The sequence below is a fragment of the Nelumbo nucifera genome, chromosome 5, assembly GCF_055504915.1.
Source record: "Nelumbo nucifera cultivar China Antique chromosome 5, China Antique-T2T, whole genome shotgun sequence".
Taxonomy (NCBI): Eukaryota; Viridiplantae; Streptophyta; class Magnoliopsida; order Proteales; family Nelumbonaceae; genus Nelumbo; species Nelumbo nucifera.
Genome location: NC_142653.1, coordinates 19,613,386 through 19,619,385, shown reverse-complemented (window position 1 = coordinate 19,619,385; position 6,000 = coordinate 19,613,386). Strand labels below are relative to the sequence as shown.

The 6,000-nt window shown below is 34.6% G+C and overlaps 1 long non-coding RNA gene across 1 annotated transcript; it reads right to left on the bottom strand.

The window, feature by feature from the left end:
* Positions 1 to 238: 238 nt before the first annotated feature.
* On the bottom strand, positions 239 to 4,361 carry LOC104595629 (uncharacterized). Its single transcript, XR_734920.2, has 3 exons — positions 3,966 to 4,361; positions 1,603 to 1,654; positions 239 to 1,488 (listed from the first exon to the last, which is right to left on the bottom strand). It is a non-coding gene; the product is annotated as an uncharacterized LOC104595629 (long non-coding RNA).
* Positions 4,362 to 6,000: the final 1,639 nt, after the last annotated feature.

Genomic DNA, 6,000 nt, shown 5'->3' with positions numbered 1-6,000 from the left:
AAAGTGGTGGCCCAAAATGAGCTAGCAACTTATTATATTTCATGGTAGCAAGTTTTTCTTGAGGTTCAGTTTGGAAAGAGTACAAATAAAAATATGTACAATGTAAATACATACAAAATATAAGGCTCCATTTGGAAGGAGTACAAATACAAATATATACTGTGCAAATACATACAAAATATAAGGTTTTGCGCTCTACATATTTGTATTTGTACTCCTTCCAAACTGAGCCTAAAGTTTTGCACTCTACAAATTTGTATTTGTAGGTTCATAGTCTCTGTTAGCTTGCAATGCAAATTTCATTTACATCGGTATGAATGGTTGAGTGTAAATGGGCCAAGTGAAAATTCTGGTTTACTATTGTTCCATCTTTCATTTGTTTATTTGACTCAATTTGGAAAGAATACAAATACAAATATGTACAGTAAAAATATATATAAAATAATACAAAATACAAGGTTTTACACTCTACATATTTGTATTTATACTCCTTCCAAACTGAGCCTTTAAGAGGAAAATTGGAAGCAAATTATGTGGTCCAAACTTCACTTTACATGAGAAAATAAAAGCAGAAAGGTGTTTGTTTGGAAGGGAAAAACGGTTCAATTTCTAGGTTGGATTTTAAAACACTGTTTCAAGTTATAATATAACCTATTAGCGTCGAGACCTCCTTGATTTGCTTTGAGAGAGAGTTTCAATCAGTGTAAAGAGAAGGCTTCCTGACTGTTCTCCTAGCTGTCAATAAGTATGTTTTATGCGGAATCAGGATTCAGGATGAATGATTTACCGTGTACACACGGGTCACCTGGTTGGTCTAACAAACGACATATTTTTGAATCTCCCAATTCCATCCTGGCTGGATACAGCAGGACTTAGGGCCTGTATGATTCATGGGAATAGAGGTCTGGAATCTGAATGGAATGACTCTTTGGTTGGGCAGAATTGGAATCCCATTCCCAATCCTGGTGGAATGGCATTCCCCATTTTAGGGAATGGCCATTCCCTCCCCCTCCCTTGGAAATGAAATCCCATTCCAGTTGATTCTAATTTCCATTTCTATTCCTGTCTGAACCAAACAGATTATGGGAATAAAGCATTCCGATTTCAATTACAAAGGATTTTGATTCCGATTCTGACTACGAACCAAATGGACCCTTATTTTATATCCACAGATATCAGATCTGAGACATAATGCTGCATTGGACAACATAAATGGTTGCAAAGAAAAGGATAAGGACCAAACATGTGATGCTATCATAATAAAAATAAAACAAAACATCTCTAGATCAATGCTGCCACTATTTCCAAATGATAACAGTTTTACCTGTAAGGTGTCTCTCCAACTTTTTTTGACCATATCCACCACCACAACCATGCTGCTGCTTCTGCTTGACAGGAAATTGGAAAACCAAGACCCTGTCCTTGTTTCTGAACTCAGAAAATTGTGCAAAGAGGATAGAAATCTATAATCAAGATCAATCTGGATACCTACATCCAAGAACCTGAGCTAAGTAATTTGATGAAACAAACAGCACGTTGGTACTGTTATATTAAATATATTGCTAAAAATAATGAGCAAGAGAGTGAGATACTAATATCAACCTTGAGGACTGCCAAGCATGAGAATGAGGGTTCAAGTCTCAGAGAGGCCACTCTGTGGAAAAAATGCCAAAGGTTAGGCCTGTATCCAGATCACCCTTCCCAAAACCCCTCATAGCTGGGACCAACATTGGGTAATGGCCTTTAAAACTAATCGGCACAGAGATGCCAAATTGGTAAACCACAAAAAGTATGGCAATCTGACATAAGATAAGATCATTGACATATAAATTCGGGTACATAGTTTTGTGACTTAAAAAGCATTGGATGAGACAAATTAGAGTGCAAAATAAAAATAAGATTAATTCATATTTTGAAAAAAGAAGAAAAATAATATAATAAAATGATAAGAACACATATCAACAGAGAAACCAACAACAAAATCCCAGGTAAAACGTATGAAATGATGGTCCTATTTCTCTTCAGTTTATTATTGGATTGCTGGGCAAAAGATTCCAGTTAAATACCATGCCATGCATTTGCTGTTTGTTGTTTTAAACTCTGCCCGTCTGCCATGAACCTAGATGGTCTGGCAGAAAAATGGACAATAACCACCTTTACTAAATTAGTTTTCAAAAAAAAAAAAGAAAAAGAAAAAGAAAAAGGTATATTTTTCACTTGAGTTATTGTTATACTTTCTTCCAACAATATTTCACACAGTGATCCTCCCAGTCTTTTTCAGTGATAATGCAAACTAGTTAGTAACCACAGAACAAGATAAACACGAAAACATTGTTGGAGAAGAAAAAAAATAAAATATGCAGCAGGTCATATAAAAGAAAAGAAAAATTATAGATTAGTAATGTTGAAACTTTCTCTTTCTGCTTTTGGCTATGACATCGTATATGTTTGTTGTATATCACAATTCACAAACTGTTTTATAGATGAAAGTTAATATTAAAGTATATCAAAATACACTAAAATGTTCACATTGAAAATAAAACTGTTGGTTGGACCAGCACTCACCCTTACAAACTCAATTTTCTTAAAATAAACCGAATGAAATTAAATAATTATTGATAATCGGGATGCTCAACGGAACCAATTAGAGGAGGTTCAGGCCCCCAGTCTGGAATCAGCTCGATTGTGACTACCTCGTGTGGTTTGGGTTTAGTGCAATGCTAAATGCATACATATCCCAGGAAGTGACCTGGAAAATTGGAAATAAAAAGGTGTTTTGGCACATCCTAAGGGAAGCATCAAAATCACCAAATTGAAAAAAAAAGACAAAAATGAAAATAAAATCCAGGTTTAGATCAAAATGATAATTAACAACTATGAAGAAGTTAAAGTTAGTATCTGAAGCACTTAAGCATTGCAATCATGCAGCAGAATGTTATTGACAAAGGTTGCAACGTTAAAGAACTAAAGTAAATGCACTTATCTTGACATCTTTTGTTTTGTAAGTAACGAGCTCAACTGTGCTCCAAATGACTAGAATGCAGAAGCAGGTGAAAGTAAACCAACACAGGAATGTAATAATAAACAGAAAACAATGCAACAAACTTATGTTATTTCTTCCTTGCAAGAATCAATAGATTTTTCTCTTTCTTTTGGCCATAATTGTTCAAGTGTTTTCTTCAGATCAAGTTCTTTCTCAATACAGAAAGTGCAGTACTACCCTATTCTTACCCAGTTAATTTGTCATGGCCAATCTACTATTGGAAATGCAATCAATAAACTCTGAATGTTGTTAAAAAAGTAAAGGGCCTTTATGTCGATGAAGCTCTCGTAACCTAATTTATAGAAGCTGGCATTACATTCTCAATGAGAGCTCGGACAGACAACACATAATAACTGAAGAATCTGAGATGAAAATACCAATATTAGTTCTCATTGTATTCTAGAGGATGCACTCATGAACTTCTTTATTTACTGTATCAATCAAATAGGAACAGCCAAACAGGGAGAGGCGCTTCAAGTATCAAATATACACCCAGAGTTCAAAAAACAACAAATGCGAAGATAAAACATCATCATATACATATCTTAATCGTTACCAACGCTAAACCCCAAAAGCTTTGCAATCTGGAATGCACACGGTCAGAAGAAATCCAAGGACATAGCACGGTAACATTGGACCATCAAGATCAACTAAACAAACATGATATTAAAATTTACATCAATCAAACCGCGAATCCATTCACAAGAAAATATCAATCAAACAGGGCGAGTTTATGTTTCGACCAATAAGATCAACTAAACAAACATGATACTAAAATTTACATCAATCAAACTACGAATCCGTTCACAAGAAACTATCGCTCAAACAGAGCGAGTTTAAGTTTCAATGGCGAGAAAGGGATCACAAGGAATGGAATTTTGACGAAATAAGAATTTTACAAACAGAGATCGCGGAAACAAACCTGACGAGATTAGATTGCTAAACCTCGAAGCGTCATTCGAAGAAGACTTCCGCCAACAGGATGACGAGATAGAAAACTAGGGCAAAAGCGGATGGAATCGTAACGCCTCGAATCGCCATATTTGGCGCCCTTGTCACTGGTAGTGATAGTGAATAGTGATACAGGTGATAACAATGCCGGCTAACAGTTTACATAGGCCGAGGCACGGTGGCAAGCAAAAGGAATGCCGAGTGCGATGGAGTCATGGAGATGCTAAACCGCACGTGAGTAATATATGCCATCCCAGGATCCAGACAGCCAGTTTGAGGCTTGTCAGTGGCTCGGGCCAACCTGACACCTCCATTCGAACCGACTCTTTATACCAGGGGCCGGAACTGCATCTTGAGGTCCGATATAAGGCCAACTAATAACTGGAAACTGGGTTACTTCCGCCTCAAACGATAGGGCCGCGTTCACTTTTGGGTAAGTCATTTGTTCGGAAGTGTTTTTTCGTAAAGATTTAGGTAAATGCATTTATTTATATATTTTTATTTTTTTATACAAATAAGGTAATGATCATTTTAATCATAAAAATTTGTTATTAAAATGATTATTTTTATTTCATTTAAGTATTACTAATTTTTTTTGTATGAGAAATTCATTTATCCACTTAGTAGATGAGAACTTTTCTCTCCCACGAAAATAAATTTTCCTTGATTCCCACATAAATATGAAAAAAGAACATAAGTTTTTTGGTAAATAAGAATCAAAATTTCCCTCTCAAAATCCGAAAAAAGAATGTGCCTAATTCTATATGGTATAGATTGGGACTTGAGTCCAACGTGTGTGTTAAATAATAAAAGTGTAAATTGCATATTAGTGCCTGTGATTTAGGGTTAATCTCATTTTAGTACCCAAAATTTAAAGTATATCATTGCTTTACTTGAATTCCCCAAAACTGTAAATTTAGTATTCACCATTATTTGGATCACATGAATGTACGACCCAAATTTTTTAAAAAATATCAAAGCAACCATTTTTAAGATTTTTTAGACCATTTTATTTTGATTGTCTTCCCTGACGACATCAAGAATTATTGTCTTCTCCAACAATAGCAGCGCTCTATACCCCCCTTTGTTATGGATTGAATAACCAAAAAGAGAATTACAACAATGGCAATCTAAATCCCTCTTCTATGGCAACAAAGTTGTCTTCTCCGAAGACATTTTTCCGTGTAGCTTCTCTAGCCGAAAGCATTGGTTCTTTCGATATAAGGGTTATGGCATAAAGTGAACAATTGTGCCAAATCACAATGAAAAGGGATTTAAGTATGTCTACTTTGGCCATTTCAAAATTATGCTTCTCCTACCTATTAAAAATCAAAGGGTATTGGTGTCTTTTCATAATCATCTAATGTCGATTAACGATTTTGAACTAAAATGGCAAATTCCAATAGTTCAAGTACTTTAGTGGCATGTTTTAAAGTTTAAGTACTAAAGAGAGACTAGCCCTAAGTACAAGATACTATCCCTCACCCAACCCGATTCTATATTGGGTTAGCATTTTCCTTCATTAACCCATTCTATTTGGGAAACCTAAGGTCATGTTTGGTTTAACTTTCATTCTTATTAATTCTTTCCAACAATAAAATTCTAGAACGAACAAAAATATGTAGAAATAAGTGATTTTTTTGTGGCACTAATGAGAATAAATTTTGACTCATTTAGTTGCAAATTTCATTTCTATGAAGGGCCCATTTGGTTCATGGGAATAGGTGTGGTCATTTCAATTTCAACTATTTGGTTGGGTAGAATCGGAATCCCATTGCCATTCTTGCTGGTATGACATTCACTAAAAAAACTTTTACATTTGGTTGCATAGAGAAAAAAATTTAAAGGAAGCAATTAGCATCTATTTGAAACTAATTAAAAGGGAACTAGTTTGTTGAATTGAATAGACAATTGTGAAAATAAAGAAAATAGCTTTGAACTTCAAAATAGAAATGGAATTTAAAATTTGTAAAATTAAAAATAAAATATAGACATCTTTTAGAGAA